Source organism: Mytilus galloprovincialis, chromosome 2 (assembly GCF_965363235.1).
Source record: "Mytilus galloprovincialis chromosome 2, xbMytGall1.hap1.1, whole genome shotgun sequence".
NCBI lineage: Eukaryota > Metazoa > Mollusca > Bivalvia > Mytilida > Mytilidae > Mytilus > Mytilus galloprovincialis.
In genome coordinates, this window is record NC_134839.1 from 73,075,099 (window position 1) to 73,099,954 (window position 24,856).

General features: G+C 32.8%; 1 long non-coding RNA gene across 3 annotated transcripts; it reads right to left on the reverse strand.

Moving 5' to 3' along the window:
- Positions 1-1,895: 1,895 nt before the first annotated feature.
- Positions 1,896-24,741, reverse strand: LOC143064343 (uncharacterized). Of its 3 annotated transcripts, none has more exons than XR_012975225.1 (5): positions 24,586-24,741; positions 12,786-12,952; positions 8,246-12,118; positions 3,826-3,955; positions 1,896-2,556 (listed from the first exon to the last, which is right to left on the reverse strand). It is a non-coding gene; the product is annotated as an uncharacterized LOC143064343 (long non-coding RNA). The 3 variants fall into 3 exon arrangements; XR_012975226.1 differs by lacking the exon at positions 24,586-24,741 and adding an exon at positions 13,558-13,879 and having other exon boundaries at positions 8,528-12,118; XR_012975224.1 differs by lacking the exon at positions 24,586-24,741 and adding an exon at positions 13,558-13,878.
- Between the last annotated feature and the right edge of the window lie 115 nt (positions 24,742-24,856).

Genomic DNA, 24,856 nt, shown 5'->3' on the forward strand with positions numbered 1-24,856 from the left:
TTTATTCTTTAGTTTTCTATGTTGTGTCATGTGTACTATTGTTTTTCTGTTTGTCTTTTTCATTTTTAGCCATGGCGTTGTCAGTTTGTTTTAGATGTATGAGTTTGACTGTCCCTTTGGTATCTTTCGTCCCTCTTTTAAGAAATGATTGATAAGGTAAGCAAAAGTCAAAGAGCGGGTAAAATAAACTCCCAAACATTTAAATTCATTAGTCTCGTCCTAATGCTCATTTCCTAGGTACCATTTCTTAGTTTTATCTAAACGTTTACCTACTATTAAAATTCTAGATTTGTATGGGTTAAACTTTAAATTCCACTTAGATGCAAAGTTAGCTGTTATATCCAACAGACACTGTAGTTCCTTCTCGGGAAGTTCGATAAGGACTACATCATCAGCAAACATTAAACAGTTCAAAATTTGTGAGGAGAACTCGACGCCAATATTACTGGTTTCAAGCATTTCTGTGAGGTCATTCATTAAAACAGAAAAAAAGTGTTGGAGACAAAACACAGCCTTGCTTAATGCCAAATTCTTGGTCGAAGAAACCTGTTTCACTAGCACCAAACAAGACTTTATTAGATACATTGCTATAAAGAGATTTGAGCAATTTCCAGCACTTGCCTTGAATGCCATTTTTCCACAAAAGATAGAAAAGGCCATCTCGCCAAACTCTATCAAAAGCCTTGTTTAAAACTTTTCAGAATATTGAATAATACTTAAAAACTCCAATCAACACTTTATATACTGTATGTATTTTATGATAGAATCACATTAAATCTTGAGAAAATATCTGACGATTCATGTAGAATAAAATAATCAAACACTTGAACTTAAGATTGAAAACAATTGTTGTTGGGAAGTTTTTATGCATAATGACGTAAAATCTTGAACGTTTCTGAAAAGGGGGAATAAAAGTCAAACAAGGTACATGTCATTGAATATAACCATGACTTTACATGTATGAATTTGATGTGTCCGAACTTTTTTTCTGGATTAATCTTCGCATGGAACTCCCAAACAAAATTAATTTGAACGCTCTGAAATACTTAAGGAGTTAAATGTGCAAAACATACCTTGAAAAAGGATATCTGCAAACCCAACAGGTACAAAATCACTAATTCATAGCCTCATTGTATTCTATATCAAATTCTGCAATTTCATGCATTAATTGTTACTTTGTCTTACATTCAATTAAAGCGGCAGTCATTTCATGACAACACTGTATCATATGCTAATTTGTACTGAATAATTCAACATCCCTTAAGTTGCTTATTAGAGACTACTGGTTCCCGGAAGTTTGATAGTACATTGTACAAAACAGGTACTTCTGATATGAACAGTAGGACAACATTAGTATGCCCTTCTATGAAAATGTTATATACATCTTTATCAAACAAAAGAAACTTTTAACAAAGGTTCTACAGTGATCCCATGTCCTCAGGCTTTCATTTCGATACAAAAACTACCCAAATATTTTACCTATTGATCGACCGTCCCTGAATTTGTGGTTTCATACCAACAACTAGTCATGGGAGGGTCTTCAAACTTCATAGAGTGTTAATGGTGCACATGTGGAGCAGGATCTGCTTACCCTTCCGGAGCACCTGAGATCACCCCTAGTTCTTTGGTGGGGTTCGTGTTGTTTATTCTTTAGTTTTCTATGTTGTGTCGTGTGTGCTGTTGTTTGTTTGTCTTTTCATTTTTAGCCATGGCGTTGTCAGTTTGTTTTAGATTTATGAGTTTGACTGTCCCTTTGGTAACTTTCGTCCCTCTTTTATCTGTGAGTAAGAGATTACCATTTTCCTATAATTAGAATACAACTTCAATCGAAAAGTAAAAGACTAAATATGAAATTGCTATAAATTGCAGATGTGAATAAAAAATCAAAAATATCATATTATTGCAATTGGTATAATGTCATTGCATTTAAACATTCCAAACACATTATTTTACATGGCATTTCGAGTAAATCTAACACAAAGAGATTCAGTAAAGTATAATGTATCACTTCGGAAAACATTGAATTACGTATCATGCATCTGAACCGATAATGTGAATGTTTTAAATCAAAAGTTCTTGATATGAAAACATACTGTTTTATTCACATGTTTTCAATTATTGCGTGAACAAAAATCACATTGATAAGGCTGAGATCTGCTGATGATTCTGTATGATGTAAACTGGTTTCCTATTCAGTGTTCACTGTCTGTTCCATTCCAGTCATACTTGCTGATATATTACTGGTTTCTTGTTCAATGTTTGCTGTCTGTTCCGATCCAGTCAGACTTACTGATAGATTTGTATGATGTATACCGGTTTCCTGTTCACTGTTCGCTGTATGTTCCAGTCCATTCCGATGTGTAAATGATTCTGTATGATTTATTCTGGCTAGTACCTGTTCAGTGTTCGCCGTCTGTTCCTCCAAAGATATCCCGTCACTTGATTGTGTATTACATAACATTGAACAATGAATTTGACTGTACGAGGGTGGGAGACCAAGCGATAATTCTGAATATGAAGGCGGTATGGTGTCTGTAGAAAAAACGTTGCCAGTGCCTATAAAAATACAAAAATGCCCCTTAATTCATTAAACAAATAACGACACCTAGCAAATATAATTTATATTATTTGTTTCAATTGTAATTATGAATAAAATATTTCAGGTTTTTGTAAATGAAATAGCCATTTTAATAAAAGACAACTGTCAAATTTGAAATACTATGAGTGCAAACAACAAAAAATCAGTCTGAACAAATATCTTTTATAAACCTTTTTAGATCTTTAATTAAGAAAAACAAGTTATTTATGTGTTAAAACAACCGCTTAAGAGACTTTTGACTTAGCATATGTCCGGTTTGAAATTAAATATTGAGTACTTATTCACATTACTAGTTGACATCTCTTCATTGAAGGAATTATATTAAGATAATATTATTAAATAGCTGAGACAGGGAATTATGACGACCTGAATGGTATCGTATATACATGTAGCAATAAATCTAGTGTTTAACACTTGATTTGTGTAGAAATGAAAAAAATCAAGTTTATATGAATGTGGTTTGACTCCTTTAAACAGCTGTAAAATCTATCGACACATATTGCATCTTGTATACGAGTCCTTAGGCTAGTGTCATCAAATGATTAATTTATTATTATTGATTCTAAGGATGATCCAAAAGAGTCGTTGTAGAATTGTTTTAGCTTGAAGAATATTGCACTCATCTTACATGAGGCATCGAATTTAACGGCAATTTATTCCGACCAGACGTATATATATGTCGATATTTATAAGTACGTCCGAGTCAGTGACAACTCTACAACAGATTTATCCATCGGATCAACAGCAGTGATGGTGATACATGGCTGTGTACATTATTTATATACAACTCGTCTAAACATCAACCAAACAATGTTAGATCTGTAAAATTGCTTTCGCAAAATTTGTTCTTACCTCGCCGGGATTCGAACCCATGCTACTGAGATATCGTGACACCAAATCGCCTGGACGGCTGCAGTGCAGGCGATTTGGTGTCACGATATCTCAGTAGCATGGGTTCGAATCCCGGCGAGGAAAGAACAAATTTTGCGAAAGCAAATTTACAGATCTAACATTGTTGGGTTGATGTTTAGACGAGTTGTATATAGATATTTATATATCCATCACAGCCAATCAGACGCCATTCACATGGGATTCTTACCCCTTATACGAAGTAATTTGGAACACATTTTATTCCACTGGATACCGCGGGACTGTAAATCATCAAATAATATCGTTTACATGAAAAATCGATATAAATTGTTCGTCCTACTCTGACTATCACTTACTAGCTTCGTGGTTTATTGATGAATTATGAACTTTCATCCAGTAGTAAATAACTATCACAAGAAGGACAGCAAAAGCTACTCCAACTACTAGTATAACAACTGGTATGATTACAGCGAGGTCATAATATGTCTGCAAAATATATATATATATTTCTCTATTAAAAACAATAAATAGTAAACTGTTACTTAATTGTCTAGATACAGTATGGGACAAATAATTCAACCCAGTTTATATTTAACTCCACAAATGAACTTAATTAAAAGGCAGTTAAATGTACTAAAACGAATTGGGAGACATCTATCTAAATTGGGAAGGTTGACTATTTATCATTCATATACTTTATTATATCTACTATTGTCCAGTTGTTTGGCATTTTTGTGGGGAGGGTAACACTAAAAAAAATAGAAACAAATACAAGAACGTGCCTTGAGGTTCATCTATGAGGATGTTAATAGCTATTTGTTAAAATCTGGTTAATTTCTTTAAAAATAAGACGTCTAAGAATGATGGCAAAAGAAGTTTTTAAAATGTAACACAAATAGTCATCAATTCATCTCCATGATATTATGAATTTTAAAAATGTACCTTACTCTTTTAGAAAGCTAGATACATTTGAAGTACCACAGGTGAGAGCAACACAATTTGGACTTCATTCCTGGACCTACACTCTGGAATGAGCTGCCTGACGCGATACGAGCGCAGTGGAACCTGAACCTGTTTAACAGTATGATTAACAACTAGAATAGCAACTCATGCAGATGCGGCTACTGTAGATCTTGTACAAATATGTAACAAAGAAGGACAAAAAGGCAAATAGACAAAGCATATTAGGAAAAATGAAAGACAAGAATACAAAAATTCACCATAGCACAATAACGGGATGTTTAAGTTCAGAGCCACGTCATGTGTATCACAGAATCACTTAAAATGCATATAGACAAGCACATTAGCAAAAACGAAAGACAAGAATACAAGAAAATACCATTGGACAATAACACAATGACGGGATGTATGAGTATACAGCCAAGTCATATGTATAAATGAAACACAAAAAAGTATATAGACAAAGCACATTAGCAAAAACGAAAAAAACAAATCGAAAAATGATCATAGAACAATAATATAATGATATTTTACATTGATAGCTATCAATAGTGACTTAAAAACTCTTTGTTAAAATCTGGTTGATTTCTTTAAAAATAAAACGTCTAAGAATGATGGCAAAAGAAGTTTTTAAAATGTAACACCAATAGTCACCAATTCATCTTCATAATACTATGAATTTTAAAAATGTACCTTACTCTTTTAGAAAGCTAGAGACATTTGAAGTACCACAGGTGAGAGCAACACAATTTGGACTTCATTCCTGGACCTACACTCTGGAATGAGCTGCCTGACGCGATACGAGCGCAGTGGAACCTGAACCTGTTTAACAGTATGATTAACAACTAAAATATTTTTAAGAAACTCTAATGCAAAAATAATTAGGATGGAGCGGTCGTATGTAAATGCAGTAGATGTGTAGGGCATTGGAGACAAGGGGTGTGTGAATTCTTTGGCGAGCCCTTAATAAACCTTGCAAATAATCTTAAGTATTATGATCTGTTTTATGTTTTCTTATCCCAGGCATAGATTACCTTAGCCGTATTTGGCACAACATTTTGGAATTTTGAATCCTCAATGCTCTTCAACTTTGTACTTGTTTGGCTTTATAAATATTTTGATATGAGCGTCACTGATGAGTCTTATGTAGACGAAACGCGCGTCTAGCGTACTAAATTATAGTCCTGGTACCTTTGATAACTATTTACACCACTGGGTCGATGCCACTGCTGGTGGACGTTTCGTCCCCGAGGGTATCACCAGCCCAGTAGTCAACACTTCGGTGTTGACATGATTATCAATAATGTGGTCATTTTTATAAATTTCTTGTTTACAAAACTTTGAATTTTTCGAAAAACTAAGGATTTTCTTATCCCAGGCATAGATTACCTTAGCCGTATTTGGCACAACATTTTGGAATTTTGGATCCTCAATGCTTTTCAACTTTTTACTTGTTTGGCTTTATAAATATTTTGATATAAGCGTCACTGATGAGTCTTATGTAGACGAAACGCGCGTCTAGCGTACTAAATTATAGTCCTGGTACCTTTGATAACTATTTACACCACTGGGTCGATGCCATTGCTGGTGGATGTTTCGTCCCCGAGGGTATCACCAGCCCAGTAGTCAACACTTCGGTGTTGACATGAATATCAATAATGTGGTCATTTTTATAAATTTCCTGTTTACAAAACTTTGAATTTTTCGAAAAACTAAGGATTTTCTTATCCCAGGCATAGATTACCTTAGCCGTATTTGGCACAACATTTTGGAATTTTGGATCCTCAATCTCTTCAACTTGTACTTGTTTGGCTTTATAAAATTTTGATATGAGCGTCACTGATGAGTCTTATGTAGACGAAACGCGCGTCTGGCGTACTAAATTATAGTCCTGGTACCTTTGATAACTAATTATACCTACTCTTGAATATAACAGTCATTTTTATATAGTTATGAAAAGCAAACAAAGGAGTGTATGTTTTTTGATTCAGTTGTTTGCCACCTAAATTTTTATCTAACGAGGTCTGTTTCAAAACACTTAAATCAAGATTTTTTATACAATTTCAACTTGAAACATGATGCATTATAGTTTTAGAAAATTTACTCCCGGTCATATAGCTTCATGCATTTTCAGAACAATAAGAGTTTTGTGACACCAGAAACACTATCGGAAATGTTAGGCGCAATTGAACTTCCAATCAACCGTCTAACGATGGTAATTTTGTGGTTGAGAAGCTACCCTTGCTATGTAATGCTGTCTTAACTCTTTAACGTTTCTGTTCATGCTGTCAGTGCACCAATAAATGCCTTGATTCTCATTCTTTGGGAAATTAAATATGCCCCAATATTTCTTGGCCATCCGAAATAAAAATTGGCGCCAACTACGCGATGGGTGGCATACATTACCCGTAGCAGCATTAGCTGCAATCGACGGAACCTGTCATGTCATTTAAACAGACCTCAGACGGACCCTCAAGAACACAGACACAGACATTGCATTCATACAAAAGTGATTGTGGACAACAGAAATCATATAAGATTTATTCGAAGCGGTTTTCTAGGACACTAAAATAAATATTCTTTAGCCTTTTATTGTACCAGAATTTTGTCATCGCCCCTCTCTTCCCCCTACAGACGCCATTAGCAAAGAGTTAAACCACGAACAAAAAAATGTGAATGTAAAAAAAATGAATTTGCGTATATCAGAGTGTCGGGTATATGTCGAACACGCTATAAGACGCTCTAAAACTTTCAGTCATTGGAAGCTGATGGAGACACCCGAGAGACAAAATCAACCAGACTGTAGAACTTTGTACGGGATTAGTGGAGCGACAGATTAAACTTTTTCAGGAACTGTAATAAAACAATAAAACTAATATCTAACTGGCTTACTATGAATATATATTCAATCTAGAATCGAATGAGCTTGTATAACTCTCAGCCCCCCTTTTTCTAGCCCACCAACTCCTGCATGCGCATACCTTTCATGTCGTGTGATAGCCAACAATGATATCTAAAAAGCAATTATCATATAGGATGTTACATAATGATTTTCTAGATAAATGTGATTTAAATTTACCAAGACGCACAGGATTTAAATTTTACCTGCTTAAATCCATAATCAATGTTTTGACACCGTCCCCTAATTTAAAGTCTAATTTGTCAACCTCAGTAACGAGAATATACCTTTTCGTAATATGTCTAATAGAAACATTAATGTTCTGAGACAAACAATTATAACGTAAAAAATCATCAGACGCGTTTTGTGTAGTGTTAAATTAACAGTTGTTTTTTCTTTCATTTGTCTTTGCCTCGGTTGGTTGTCACAAAGTAAGCTACACCATTGTTTGTATAGTTAATCATCAAACAGTATTGAACACCTCAGCTTTGTCAAGAAAATCTTGAAATAAAACAGGGAGCTCAGGATGGGCTAGTTTATCTAGTACCCACTTTGGTCCTTTATTGAAGAAGGAAATAACATAACTAAAATAAAAACATAAAACATGTATTTACTTCACAAATGTAATTGATATATAAAAATAGGAAGACGTGGTTTGTTTGCTTCTGAGACACATATCCATCGGAAACATAAAGCAGATTTAAACATCCATGACATCAGTGATAAAATGCGAACAACCGACATCAAACATAAAAAAAATGAACAATCCAAATCTCTATACAACATTGTACAAGGGAGGCTCATTTTTTAAACTATGAAGATGATCATAAAAGGAAGGAATATTCTCTACATGCAAAAAAAGGTAAATAATTATATCCTTGACCTGTAAGAAAACATGCTTGAAATAAGATGCTTACCATAATATTTTTTCAACAAAGTGTTGTTTAAGTTGTAACGTCCATTACATCAAAGTGAACGAAGTTCGTTTTGTTCAAATGTAAAGTTATAATTGCATACTGTAAGTGCAATTATATTTGTATATCATTGTCTACAAGTGTATAATATACACACACTTCTACCTGTCTGAATCTCTACACATTTTTCCTTATCTCATGTTTATTTAACATTTACTGTTAGTCAACTCAAAAACGCACTGGATAATATAAATATCCGATACGATACATGTGATTTAAACAAACCTTCGTTTTCTGTTTTATTTGTTGTTACGACCTTCCCTGATAACACTCATCTAATATCTTTATGTGTCGGGTTGTCACATTGACTTCAAAATTATATAATTATCAGATACGTCTAATGCGGAATATGCGTACTTTTCCGAATCGCATACATTATTGTCGGTTAACTTTGTAGATCCTTTTTAAATAAACAAAACTTAAAACTTTAGGTATCAAAACAGGTACTTATTCCATCAAATGCACATATAAATTAGGCTTGTTTTAGGTACCAAACCGCAAAAGTTCGCCTTTACCTTAAAGGGACACTAGTTACGAGATGTAGAAAAAAATAAATTTTTTATTTGTTCAATCATTAAGGAGAGCGAAATTGTGAGAGAAAAAAAATCGCTTTTAGCAGCCAGTTTGGTTCAATTTTGTCAAAATAAGCAAAAAAGCTTTGCTAATTAATTATTCACTTAGAGATGGGTTACGCGTGACATAGACGTTTTCAGCTGGTAAAAGGAGAAGAATGTCATCATTGAAAGTGAAACAAGAGTAAACCATTTGGTTGACTGCTTCGATTTTCAAAAACGCAGTCTTACACAACGATATAAACACATTGTTTAAGCTACAAAATAAAATCAAATAGACCTAGAGTAATCCAAGTGCACAAGTTGTTTATTTATATCTATGTTTTTGTTTATATCGGGTTATGCAACCGTTGGCTGTCTTCGGAAGGTCACTTCGATGGTAAATTAGATGGCTCCTAGACTTAAATACAAACGAAATGCGGATACATAATTTCGATCTGATGCATCGTAGATTTTTTTGTTTTATACTTTTTTTATTTTGATTTACGTTTTAGTCTGATATAAGTCGAGTATAAGAATATGAGTCAAATTGGTGAACATGAATTTGACAGCTCATGTCCCTGTAACTTCAAATTATAAATCAGATTCTGTAAACAAGAAAAATATACACAAAAGATGTCAAAATTCACAAACAATATTAGTCAACACAACAGACTATACCATGCAGCACCCGATTCTTCGGGAAAATATGCGTACAAAACAAAGACTCAACCAAAATAACGATCAACACATGGTTAAGAAATGTAGAATTTGTGCTTGGACAATATGTATTCAAACATTCCAATTGCTTTTCTAGACTATTGTCTTAGGAAGGGATAAAACCTACTTTGTAAAGGATCACTCTGATTCAAATAAAAAATTTACTGAAACTGACATTATCAAGATGCTTGATTTCTTAATTGAAAACATATTTGTTACGTTCGGAGGACGTGTTTTACAACTAACTGTCGGCATTCCAATGGGAACAAATTGTGCCCCTCTTCTTGCCGACTTGTTTATTTATTATAATGAGGCTGACTTCATACAGGAACTTCTTAGGAAGAAAGATAAGAAGTAAGCGATATCCTTTAACTCTACGTTCCGCTATATAGATGATGTGCTTTCACTAAATAATTCAAAATTCGGTGACTATGTGGAACGCATCTATCCCATCGAACTAGAGATAAAGGATATTACAGAAACAGTTATGTCGGCCTCATATCTTGACTTACATCTAGAAATTGACAATGAGGGTCGGTTGAAAACAAAACTTTACGACAAAAGAGATGATTTCAGCTTTCTAATTGTGAACTTTCCATTTCTTAGTAGCAACATTCCAGCAGCACCTGCATACGGGGTATATATCTCCCAATTGATACGATATTCCCATGCTTTCATTTCCTATCATGATTTTGTTGATAGAGGTTTGCTGCTCACAAGGAAGCTATTAAACCAAGAGTTTAAAATGGTGAAGTTGAAATCATCCCTTCGTAAATTTTACGGACAGCCATCACGAGTTGGTTGACCGTTATGGAATAACCGTTTCACAAATGATATCGGATAGGTTCCTTACGTCGTAATTACAACCCCCTTCCCTTTCATTAATATGACCTACCGAATTAGACTATTGACCGGATTTGTTATTACATAATCAACATGACGGGTGCCACATGTGGATTAGGATCTGCTTACCCTTCCAGAACACCTGGTATCACCTCTAGTTTTTGGTGGGGTTCGTGTTGCTTATTCTTTAGTTTTTTTATGTTGTGTCTTTGCTACTTCACAAAAAGTATTTTCAGATATATTCATAAAAAATATCTACACAATAATTGTTTTACGGAAATTAATCATTCATCCGGAATGACTTTCGGGATTCTTTTATTATCTAGTCAGAAACGAATTGCGGTCAAGTGACCTCACACGACTTTTCTGTTCCTCGTGTTTGGACAATATTTTTTGAAGTGTTATGGCGTTGTCAATTTATTTTCGATTTATGAGTTTGACTCTGGTATCTTTCGTCCCTCTTTTAAGGTAACCACAGCTGTCGACTGAATTTCAATATAACCGCTTAAAAGAACAAAATAACACAGTTGACCCATCTGGTTGTGTACACGTACTTTTAATATTTCTACTCAAACATTTGTAATTAAAATAATATTGATGATGAACTAACGTGCTGTAAACAAAAGCTCTTTTTTTTTATTAATTCTGTCAGTTTCTCCATTTTACAAATTATTACAGACGTTTAAAAATAGATCATCTAATGAATAATATGACCTTTATAAAGGACTTATTAGTGTTCACACAAGCAAGCTGTTGGCATTATCGTTGACAATTACATATATAAACTACATGTATCATCTTTTGTAGTATAGGCAACAGTGGAAATATAATCATTATAAATTAAAAATTGTATCTTAAATAGTTTGAAAGGTTGTGTCCATCTAAATATATGAGGAAAAATGATTCTGTACATCAATATGTCACAGTTTGTTGTAATATATATATACATAGTATGTGCTGTTGTTATTTTATATTTAAAATATATTGTACAAATATATTTCTTCTAACATTGAACGTTGTTCGCCTTCGAAATTTATTATCGGAAGCAGCAGGTAATCAACACTAGTGAAACATACATGATTGTTGATGACAAGTGCAATATTTTGACGATTCCAACATAACTACATTGTTTTGTACAATGTGTTTTGTACAATGTCTTATCAAACTACAGCATGCTCTATTTTATCATTTTGTAATTTTCAATACTTAATAATCAACTTACTTGATTAATTTAGAATTCATATTTACGGTACGTTATAACGATCATGTCCTATACACAGATAAACTACTATGTCAAATCCGTACGTTTGGAGGCGAAATACATCAAATTTTACTCTTAGCCTTCGTGGTTTGTCTGTTCAGTTTTCAAATCTTTTCACCAATGAAATGAAGAACCAACTTGACGTAATTAGATAGTTTAGTTTTGATATACTAAAGAGCAAGAGGTGAGCATTCACTTTTTACGTATTATTCAAATTTTATTAGAATACTGTTTCTTCCTCTGAAATACTTTCTAGTGATCTCCTGTCAATGTCAATAGTGCTATCCAATGATTGTCTATCGGCTACAATACAAGCTTGACTGTACGACGGTGGTAGTTGAAGAAGTGAAAGGTTGGAATATGTTGGTGGCAATGTCCCTTCATTTTGTGTAGTGTTCTGTGGAACTGTGTCTTCATTCGGTATGGAACTAAATTCTGTTACTTAAAAAATATACATACTTTAATTATTTATTGTATCAGTTCTTACTTGTTAGTTTGATGAAATTTAAAAGCAAAATCTTTCGTATGGAACACTGTATTGTTCTGTATTTATTTCACCAGTTGGAAATTATCTCCAAAACAGGTTATTTTAACCAGTTGCCTTAATATACCCCGAATAGGTTATAAAGGTTATAAAGAATGCAGTTTTTTGTTGTTGTTGTTAATAGTAGCACATTTTAGAAAGCGACTTTTCTAGAGGGTAAATGAGATTTTAGATTGATCCCTGTAAAACACAGCATCTTCAATGAATTCGTATCACATCACACATATTCAACCAGATACTTAGAGTAATGGCTAACCAAAAGCTGTTGGGTTTTTTTTTTGTAATCATTTACACTATGCATTATTTTTCCTTTCATCCCAAATCGGGATATTATACCACATTTAGGAGATAATATCCTACCTGTTCATCAAGAATGACATTTTTTAATATGGTGGATTTGTAGGGAAAAAAAGAGACTCTATTTTTCTTGAAACTGTTGGGTTTTATTTTGTTTTTGCACCAAGAGCAATAAATTACTTTCTCTGATATGAATATTGTTAATGTTTCAACAAGATTAATATTTGCATTCAACTGTTTATTTATAAGTTTTTCGTGTCTACATACGTATAGTATCATTTCGTGAAAGTCTGTGTTCACATAGGGTCTTGAGACAGCACAAAATCAATACGAGAACTGCTGATATAACACCGACGGTGGCAACAACAGCAAGAACAGCTGAACTTGAGGCCATGAAACATAACCATTATAAAGTGTACCATTTACTTTGACATCTGAAATAACAAAAAACTCAGACATTTACTTATATCAAGTACATGTAAATATATGACAAACAATGATATCAAACTGTTTTGGTTTTAGTATGTGTTATTGATCATCAGACCTTAAAATAAAAGACAATAGCAGTATACCGTTGTTCAATAGTCATAAACCAGTTTCAATCCACCATTTTCTAAGTAAGAAATTGCCTGTACCAAGTCAGGAATATGACAGTTGTTATCTATTCGTTTGATGTTTTTGATGTTTTGATTTTGCCATTTGATTCAGGACTTTCCGGTTTGAATTTCCTCGGAGTTCATTTTTTTGTGATTTTACATGTTTTTCTTCGATTATTGACGCTGTTACCTTAAATAGTGTTCACCCATTACAATAATTGTTAATATTGACATGAGAACGACTTCTAAACGGCACATATGATTCTAATGCAGTCTAAAAGTATCCGTTGATAAATCATTCAAAAGGTCAATAGATTACAAACTAAACTATTAGTTTTCAAATTAATTTATGTCGATATTATACACGTATATATTTACCTGTTTAACTATATTTTCTTAGTCCTTGTATTGTACTTACATATAAAGTATACAAAATCACTCACCTCAAATAATATATTTATCATGTTTATTCTGTATCCATGCATCTGTATAGGTGCAAATATTGCGTGCAATTCAACTAAGTATTTGCAAAGATTTGTCTACCTGTCTTTTAAATAATGCACATCGTTTTAAGGTGATTTCATGTGTGCCCATGTATTACACAAACATTCTTTAACTATATTCCATATAGTAATATATCAACCATATACACTTTTTTTTTATTTGTATGGTACACAACTTTATTTAAAGTCATATGAAACGGGTTTCTGGTGATTACAATGTTAATGAGTGGTTACAAAGTCCTCAGAGATTATTTTTTTTAACAGTTGTGACAAATTCACAACGTATAATCGACAAAAAATATTTCTTTAATTAGTTGTTTATCAAATTTGGGTTTTTTGTGACGACATTTAATGATTTACTAAATATGACCTTGACAAACAAACAAGACGGAGAACGCAAAACATAAGTGAAATAATGGAGTGATGTAAATTATTTATTTTCTTATTGTCCATGCGTTCCATTTGGTCAATAAAACTGTGTCATAATAGTTGTTACATGATTTGATGTATAGAATATTTCTTTAAGAAATGAAAGATAATATCATCTTTAGTCAATGTTTGTTTACCTTATTTTTCAATACGGTAATTCTCTTTAAATTTGCGTTACGTGAATCCCGAGGTTCTTACGAGATATCTAAACTTTAAGGTCGGTGCATACGAAAAATTTATAGACGAATTTGAAAACTGGAAGACAATGTTTCAATGCAGGACATTTTTGTATCTCTTCATTTATAAAACAAATGTAAAATGTCCACAATTTTTATAGTAAAAAATAGCCATTCAAGTTCATTAACATAAATTTATATTTTTTTAGACTTAATCTAAGATATCCTAAATACAGTGGAGATCACTTCTAACCTCTCATTAAATCTGTCAGGAGAACTGTTCTAGAACAGTACGTAGAACTGTCAGCCTGACACCTTTTAGTCAGTTCTAGGTTAGATCTGTTCTAGCTAGAACTGATTTGGTCAGTTCTACCTACAACTTATCCTGACAGTTCTACCCTAGAACAGTTTTAGACAGTTCTAGCTAGAACTGACCAAATATTTGGTCAGTTCTACTTCTAGAACAGTTCTACGGTTAGAATTGATTTCTAATTCTACGGCTAGAATTGATTTTTATAAATTCTACGGCCAGAATTGATTTATAAGTTCTACGGCTAAAATTGATTTATAAATTCTACGGCTAAAATTGATTTATAAATTCTACGGCTAGAGTTGATTTATAAGTTTGAAGAACTCTTTGCCTTAATATAAAGGCTTGGGTAAAAAAGCGATTTAAATTATATAGAGTTTTGCTATTTTGCCGGTTTTATTTCAGATTTATAATCGGCAAGAGAACATGTTTAACCTGTTAACCACGTCATATTCTGCATGTATGTGCCTGTTCCAAGTCAGGAGCATGTAATTCTCTCTTTTCTTTTATTGATGTGTCACATAAATTATTTGTTTTTCTTTCATTTTTTGTACATAAATTAGGCCGTTAGTATTAGGGGGGAGCATTATTATTTGAATTGTTTTACATTTGTTATTCCGGTAGTCAGGATGGCTCGTTATTACATAACAAAATTATCGGACCTCATTAACCAATATAATATCAGTTCACGAGTAGTTTTCATACCTCGGACGTCCTGTTTAACAAAAATCCTTTGACCGCATCAATCTAAACTGCCATTATTTGCTTTTTCTTTCTGCAAATCTATATAGCTGCACAGTACTTCAGTTTTAATTTTAGGTCTAGAGGGACTGTAATATACAAGTTACAGCAATTTTTGAAAAACAATTTGTTCGCATCAGTTTATATAGTGCCAGCATGCAGGGGCAGATTCAGCCATTTTTAAAAGGCTGGGGGGGGATACAACTATATGCTCCCATTCAAATGCATTGATGTTAAAAAAAAGTGGGGTTCCAACCCCTGGACCCCCTCCCCTTGATCCTAAATATTGAATCATAATCAAATATCAGTACTTTTTATACTTCAGACTGAGTTGTGTAATAAAATCTTTTGGCTGCATCAACCAAAACTTACCTTATTTGCTTTTTATTATGTAAATCTATATAGCTGCACAGCAATTCAGTTGGTCGAGAGGGACTGTAGTATATAAATAACTGCAATATTGGAAATCAATGACCACAAATTTTTTTTCGCATCAATTGAGGGTGCCAGCATTTCCTATTTTTATTCAAAATATCGCATCAGAAACAAATATCAGTAGTTTTCATACCTCAGACTGACTCATGTAACAAAATTATTTGTCTGCATCAATCAAAACTGACCATATTTGACAGCATCAACCAAAACTGACCATATTTGAGCACATCAACCAAAACTGACCATATTTGCTCTTTTTTATGTAACTCTTATAGTCGCATAGTAAATCTGTAATATTTTTATGTAAGGATGGAGTGTATAATCATGATAATACAAATGATCTATATTATGGGGTTATTGCATGAATATTGGGGAATATTGTTCAGAGTAGAATTTTATATTGCACGAGCTTATATTTTTATAGCAGGATGGATTGTTTAATATAAATGAAAGCAATATTGGAAAACAAAATTATGCTCGCATCAGTCTATAGTGCCAGCATGTCCTCTTTTCAATCAAAATTTTGAATCGTAAACTAATTTCAGTAGTTTTGATATCTCAGACTGACTCATGGATATAACAAAATTATTTGTCCGCATCACCCAAAACCATGAAAACTGACCATATTTATAGCTTACTATGCGGTATGGGCTTTGCTCATTGTTGAAGGCCGTACGGTGACCTATAGTTGTTAATGTCTGTGTCATTTTGGTCTTTTGTGGATAGTTGTCTCATTGATGCAATAATACCACATCTTCTTTTTTATATTTGACAGCATCAACCAAAACTGACCATATGTGACAGCATCAAGCAAAACTGACCATATTTACACTTTATAATGTAAATCTTAATACATATATATAGCCGCATAGTAAATCACTTATAGTTACATATAACGATGGATTGTATAATTCAAATGACAGCAATATTGTAACACATTGGCTACACAAAAATTTCCACATCAATTTAGAGTACCAGCAATTTTCTGCAAGTCCTCTTTTTATTCAAAATATTGAATTGTAAACAAATGTCAGTAGTTTCGATATATATGTATCAGACCGAGTCGTTTTAACAAAATTATTTGACCACATCAACCAAAACTGAACTTATTTACACTTATGATGTAAATATATATGGCCTCAGTCATTGTAAACCAATAATATTTCTATGTCAGGACGGATCGTATGATAAAAATGACACCAACTTTGGAACACAATACACCTTATTTCTAATCCTGGCTGACCCGGCCTCTTGAACTTTTGAAGCATACAACAATCACTTTTCCATTGTGGCGTCATATATTTTGTTTTATGACGTTAAATTTTTACGGGAACCTGTGTGATATCCAGTAATGGCAGACAAATAGCGATAAGGTGTATTTATACCATATCTAAAAATTTAGCGCGCCGTTATTTCCTCTCTGTATCCATAATAATGAACCGTCACTAAAGTGGCTTTTTAAGTCCGTTAGTTTGTGCTGAGACCATGGAGACTACTATATAGTAGTATATAGTAGTCTCAGGTTTGTAATGGGTTTTTGTTTTAACCAAAACTATTTTACAGCATCATCCAACACTCACATGACTGATTCATATACTTTATTTTAAAATAAAAAGTACATGTATGGGAAGTTCTCTTCTTGGAATAGTATACTGTTAATATAATTTGAAGAAGGCAAAGAAAAATGCATGATTTGGTTTGTAGCCGAACGTCCAGGGGCAAATGTTTCATTCATGTTCAGATGAGTATATTTTTCTGAGTTCCAGACTCCCTGATATCATTTATAATCGTTATGGATAAGTCTGGCTAAATTGACGAGATGGTGCAAATGTGTATAGTTTTTTTACGTTATAATACAACAGTTTTTTCATTAATATCCCATAATTCATCCACTGTACAATTTTCGTTTCAACATTTGTCAAAACAGAATCTTAAATGAATGTAAATCCAAGGCAAACAAGGTAAATTATGATTAAAATTCCATGAATTAAATGCAGAGTTATATTTATGAAGAGACTGTTAATAACGGGGAACGAAGAAACGTAAACAATGATGTTTCCTAAGCAATCTTATAAAAATATTTCTCCGATGAGTTAGATAACCTTCTATTCACTTCGATATTTGTACATGTAACGTTTGATCAGTAAAAAATATAGAAAATCTGCTATAGCAAAGTAATTGGAAGGGATTTATTTCTTCTAAATTCTAAAGTGCCCTTACTGCAGTGACGTCATTTAGAACTGTTCTACAGTCCTGACTGATTTAGTCAGTTCTGCTGACAGTTCTACGGTTAGAACTGATTTGGACAGTTCTACCTAGAACTGATTTAGACAGTTCTACCCTAGAACTGATCCTGACAGTTCTACCTAGAACTGATTTAGTCAGTTCTACCTAGAACTGATTCTGACAGTACTACTTAGAACAGTTCTAGGGTAGAACTGTTCTAGGTAGAACTGTTCTAGGACAGGTTAGAACAGTTCTATGACAGATATTCTGACAGTTCTAACGAGAGGTTAGAAGTGATCTCCACTGTATATATATAATTATATATATCACACGACCAGACCACACCATGTTGTGCACCAACAAGTTATGTTATTTGGATAAGTGTATCTTTTTTTTTCTTCGTGTTTTTTCATTTCCCGTTCATCGTGGTTTGTACGAGGGATATGGTCAATTGTGATATACAATATGTGTGGGTATTTCCATTTATTCTTTTTTTTTTATGTATTCCGTTATCTTAACTGGCAAACTAATTTATCACTTAAAAAATACAAAGAACCGTATTCAAATGAGATTGGAAAAAGTTGGAATGGAGTTTTATTTAGGTTTCCAGTTGATTTTATTTCACACGTTTTCTTGTCAATGAGCTGTTTATTGTAGATTTTTTCCAGGCAAAATAGGTAAACATACCTTGTTGAAGCCAATGCCTGTTTACCAACGTTACGAAACATTTAACACGAGTTCATGCAAACAATAACAACACAAAACACGTTATAAATTGTTCTGTTTGCAGGACGGGATTTTCCACAAACAATCAGTAATACTATTTGAAGCAAAAGAGGGGCGAAAGATACCAGAGGGACATTTTAACTCGTAGATCGGAAATAAACTGACAATGCGATTGCTTAAAATAACAATCAGACAAACTATAGTACACAAGAAATCACATGGAAAACTGAAGAACATGCAACCTCAACTCTAAAAAAGAAAAATGAAATGATACAATCATTATCCTCCAACTAAACATTCTGAAGTTTGGATGTACCTGTAGAAAACTTATTTCAAACGGGATAGCACATCCTCATTTTTACGGAAATGTTGTTAACCGTGCCCGGAAATTTAGAAATGATCCATGTAAACTTGTCGCTCCTTTAACAAAACTTATTCTTAAAGGTTACATATTTAACACTGTAATAAGATCATTGAATATTGTTTTTATTGGAATAAATATTGATTTTGTTATCATTAGATTAAAAGCTAACTAAATTTTACTAGTATGTTATATATATGCATATTCATGGATCTACAATCTGTCGATACCTGTAACTTGTCATTGCACAATGTTTTTCTCTGGCTGTTTATGATGTCTTTACACTAAATCCATTGGATGTAGGATGTGTACGGATTGATAGTTTAGTCTTAGATGCATGATTTTTTTATTAGTTGTTAGTGGCTTTGAATTAGCTGTCAGATAACTGCGAGTACTCTCAGATCTGTTCATTGTGTCTTTTTGTGTCGGGATGTATAAGTACCCGGCCACGTCCAATTATATTTTTGTCCATATGATGAGTTAAGGCTTTTTCAACTGATTTTTATAGTTCGTTCTTATGTTGTACTGTTATACCACTGTCCCAGATAAGGGGGAGGGTTGGGATCCCGCTAACATATTTAACTCCGCCACATTATTTATGTATGTGCCTGTCCCAAGTCAGGAGCCTATATATTCAGTGGTTGTCGTTTGTTTATGTGTTACATATTTGTTTTTCGTTCATTTTTTTACATAAATAAGGCCGTTAGTTTTCTCGTTTGAATTGTTTTACATTGTCTTATCGGGGCCTTTTATAGCTGACTATGTGGTATGGGCTTTGCTCATTGTTGAAGGCCGTACGGTAACCTATAGTTGTTAATGTCTGTGTCATTTTAGTCTTTTGTAGATAGTTAGTAGCACAGTTTCACCTTACTTATTGCGATAAACCTAAGATCACCCCGTTTTTGTGTTGAGTTCGTGTTTCTAATTTTCTTTGTATTTTTTTAGGACCGGTTTATTGTTTCGTTTTTTTTTATCACGATTTTAAACGTTGTCGGTTTCTCTTCGATTTACGAGACTTGAATGTTCATTTAGTATCTACCACCTCTTTCTTTTATGTCTCATTTCAGGAACTACGTTTAAAAATTACTTAATTTTGAAAAGTACGTATGGATGTCATCTACAACATATGGTGCCTTTTTTTTTATCAAAGTAAACACGATAATATTGAAGCCAACATAAAGTAAAAGGTACAAGTATGACTATGGCGTTTTAAGTAAAAAGGGTAATGTTATTTCGTGAAGCGAATTTAATCCATTTTTAAGAAACCATACATCCTTGCAAATGAATCCTGGACCCGCTGGTCGGCAAAAGGTAAGTAACATTAATTTTACAAATGTATTACCGACACAATTTTCCTTGTTCAGTGCCTTCACATAGTTACACAAGAGATAGCAGTTATCATTCATTACACCCTTTTAATACTAGTAACTTATACTAGCATATCAAAAGAAAACGTCATTACTATAATTCATTTTTTCCAGGATTTTTTTTTTATACAGCAGACGTTGTACTTTGTTTGATTTTTTATGTAATTGAGAGCAGGGTTAGTTATCAATTAGATTTAGTTATTGATAACTTGGTTTTTGTAGATAAATCTAATTCAAGTGTAGTTGATTAAATTGAATTAAAACTTGTCTAGCAATTCGAGTTTTTTTTTTTATCTGGTATAGATACTTCTCCGATAGTTACGACCGTACATTTGGAATCAATTACAACCTCTCTTCAACACAATAAATGAGAATCTGTCACACAACTGTTACCGACTGTTATAGACCAGTTCCTAAACGAATTTGACCTTGAACAGTTTTGAATGTTACGTTAAGATTCCTGTTGGTTGATAAAAAGTAAAATCACAAAAAATACTGAACTTAGAGGAAAATCAATTCGGAAAGTCCATAATCACATGGCAAAATCAAACAACAAAACGCATCAAAAACGAATGGACAAGAACTGTCATATTCCTGACTTGGTACAGGCATTTTCAAATGTAGAAAATGGTGGATTAAACCTGGTTCTATACCGCTAACCCTCTCACTTTAATGACAGTCTCATCAATTTCCGACATATTTACATTGATGCGTTAAATAAACAGACACAATAAATATAATAGTCAAAATATGGGTACATCAGTCATCATCATATAACAATTTTAAAAGGAACAATCTAACAAAACACAAAAACATCTAAGCTATTGTACATTTTATACGAAGGTCATTAGAGTATGTTCTCCGTTTCATCTTCTTCCTTCCTCCGTTCTCCGTTTTCATGTTAGACAATTGATTGTGAAGTTCTTGAAATAATCAAGATGCATTGAGAAAACTATACATGTATTTCACAAATTCTCTTGTTAATTTTCCTGTACATCTGGAAAATTAATAACATTATTCGTACTTGAACTCGAATATGAATCGGTATCATTAGGTTGAATCTCAAAACTAGGGTTTGTCTGTCCATCAACAATGTTGTCTTCTGATCTTGTATAGTCAATTACATGACAAGCCTGACTGTAAGATGGAGGGAGATGCTGAGATAAATCAGAATATGCTGGTGGTAGGGTCCATACTGACGTGTCTTCAACTATAGCAAATTTAGGAAACAAGAAAGAGTAGTAATTTTAGAAAGTTTTGCACGATAAATTATTGTTATATAAGTCCAATATGACAAGATGATATGTAACAATATATTAAGAAACATACAGAGAAGAATCTGATGTTTTTACCTGTCATTTGCTTTTCAAACTTTTGTCTCTCAGACGCTTATAATGATTATTCGGTACTGTGTAGTGGTGTGGTATGTTTATATTTTATGATGAGTAACGAATGTTAATGTACAAAATATAATGATATTAAATCGGTTTATTTTTGTAAAAGAAAGATAGTTATGTATCCATAACAATACAGTTTTAAACTGAATATGCTATGAATTTTGTTTTATATCAATTTCATTCTGTCAAGTTTTATTTAAACAATCTAATTTTCGCTCTACAGAATAACAGATTTATTTCTAGTTAATAAAAAAATGTTTTTCTTTTTCAGTATTCTTTTTGAAATTACTTTTACATACTTGTGTTAAGATTGGAAGAAGCTCTGCGTGCACATGCTGCCTTAATACAACAATATCCCATCAATGAAAAGAGAAATAGTATTGCAACTACAACTATAACTATAGATTCCGTGGACCCGTTGCTCATGTGAATGAGTAAGTTAACTGATTATGGATAAGTTTGCCATCTTAAAAAAAGAAATTAATACTTTGAGACGTCATAAAGATATTCATTTGTTTTCATTATGAGGCAAATTTCCTCAATCACAATCGCATCACACCTTTATATTTAATAATATGAATTTGTAGATATTTATTTCGCTGATACTTCATATGGTACCTTTGATAACTATTGTATTGTTTTTGTCGGCTTTCATAAGATAAATCCAATACTATAGAAATAGACGGTACCAATAATCAAAACTTTATATGGCATTGCGATAGGGGCTGCTTGTGTTTTAATTTCTTAATTAATATCATGCGATTTATTTTCCATAAATATCATGGAATGTCATTGACCAATCTGTTTTGTTTTAATAGTATTTTCGTATGAATTAGGAGTGTGTACATTTTTACATCTAGCGGATGCACATACTAGCATTTAATCTGTATAAAGAAATTTAACCTCCATTATTGATTGCCTATTCATCAATATCATACACTAGTCAACAGGTTTAAGTATGAGACGGTCTTTTGGTCTGGACATCTAATGAAAAGTTGGAAAAACAATTTGTTAAGTCGTGTTCAGTCTTTTTGTTTATATATAGATTTAAAATAGAACAGCAATTAGAGCTGTTCAGACAAATCGCGTGTTGTCAATTCAGTACTGTCCATGCTGTCATGACTATTTAGCATAAACTTTTCAGACATTTCAGTATGTCGTTTAAACATGTAAATAGCAGCTACTTAACGATTTTAATATATAGGCGTCAGAGAAGATCGCTTATAATGCTGTTAATATAATTGATTGGCTATTAAGGAGGCTCGCGGGTATAAGATTTTCAGAAAAAAATTAAAGTTTTATTAATTTCTTTTAGTAGTTGTTACTTTATCATATGGTACAAGAATCATTCCAAAATAATATTTGATGTTGGCCCCAGGTGTCTTTTTAAATGTAGATATCATTGAAAAAGGTCAAAATTATCTCCCTTTGGTGCAAAAATGCCATTTTTTGTCATTAAAATTGAAATATCTTTTTTAACTAATCGGTGACCTGTATTTTTATTGCTGTTTTCAAATAAGCTGTACATAAACTGTATAATTGTAAAATTTTAGCGACTTCTGTAATTTAGTTTTTTTTTTTTTTATTTCGATATTACCGCTATTTCTCCTATTAGTTCAACAGAAAAAAGTGACATTAACAAAAATGTATGCTTCTTTTGAAGGCAGATTGTGAGCGTAAATAAACGGTGAACTCATTTTTTTATTTCATTTTTCTATTAAGAATAAGATAAAGTTTATTTATAGAAAAATATAGCGAAATCTTATATTAAATTAAAAAAAAATGATTTAGAGCCGCGAGCCCCCTTAAGTCCAAAGTTGTCCAAGATCTTGCTTATTAAACTTTCGAACAGTAAAAGTTATCAAAGGTACCAGGATTATAATTTAGTACGCCAGACGCGCGTTTCGTCTACATAAGACTCATCAGTGACGCTCAAATCAAAATATTTATAAAGCCAAACAAGTAAAAAGTTGAAGAGCATTGAGGATCCAAAATTCCAAAAAGTTGTGCCAAATACGGCTAAGGTAATCTATGCCTGGGATAAGAAAATCCTTACTGTTTCGAAAAATTCAAAGTTTTGAAAACAGGAAATTTAGAAAAATGACCACATTATTGATATTCATGTCAACACCGGAGTGTTGACTACTGGGCTGGTGATACCCTCGGGGACGAAACGTCCACCAGCAGTGGCATCGACCCAGTGGTGTAAAAGTTATCAAAGGTACCAGGATTATAATTTAGTACGCCAGACGCGCGTTTCGTCTACATAAGATTTATCAGTGACGCTCAAATCAAAATATTTATAAAGCCAAACAAGTAAAAAGTTGAAGAGCATTGAGGATCCAAAATTCCCAAAAGTTGTGCCAAATACGAGTAAAGTTTGCACAACGGCTTATGATATAATTACAAGGAGAATAAATCCTTTAAAAATAGTTGATCGACACTGTTTTATTTTAACTCAGCCGGTTTATTACTGATACACACCCATACACACCTTTCAAATAGCTTTCATAAAACTCTGGACCACTTACAAAATTGGATCGAATGGACGCCCCGTGCTGCGGTAGGGTACAGTAGAACGCTGAAAGACAACCTGTCCACAGTTTCACAATACACTTTAACAATTATTATTTTTGCTGATGTTGAATATCAAGTAGCCAAACGTTTTTATTTTTCCCGATGCTGTATAAAATTATACGCATTAAAATATTCTTACTTAATGAAGAATAACATTTGAACATAAATTATGCATTTGTTATATTAGCTTTCTTTCAAATAGAAGTTACAATTGAAAACTTACCTTTTCATACATTCCTTTATATTTACACCCGAGCACACTTACTATAGGGTTGTGTATTTTACGTGTCCTATATATAGATAGAGATAAGTTAAATGCTATTCAAATATATTATCAGTTAATAAAGTAAGTTGATAACCACACTACAGTTGTGTTTTGTAATATTATGTTTGGTCATGATCATTTATATAAAGATAAAGACTAACAAAATAAGTCCTACATTACCGGAACCCATGTTGTTCAATATTAAGGTTTTAAGCTATGACACTAGTTA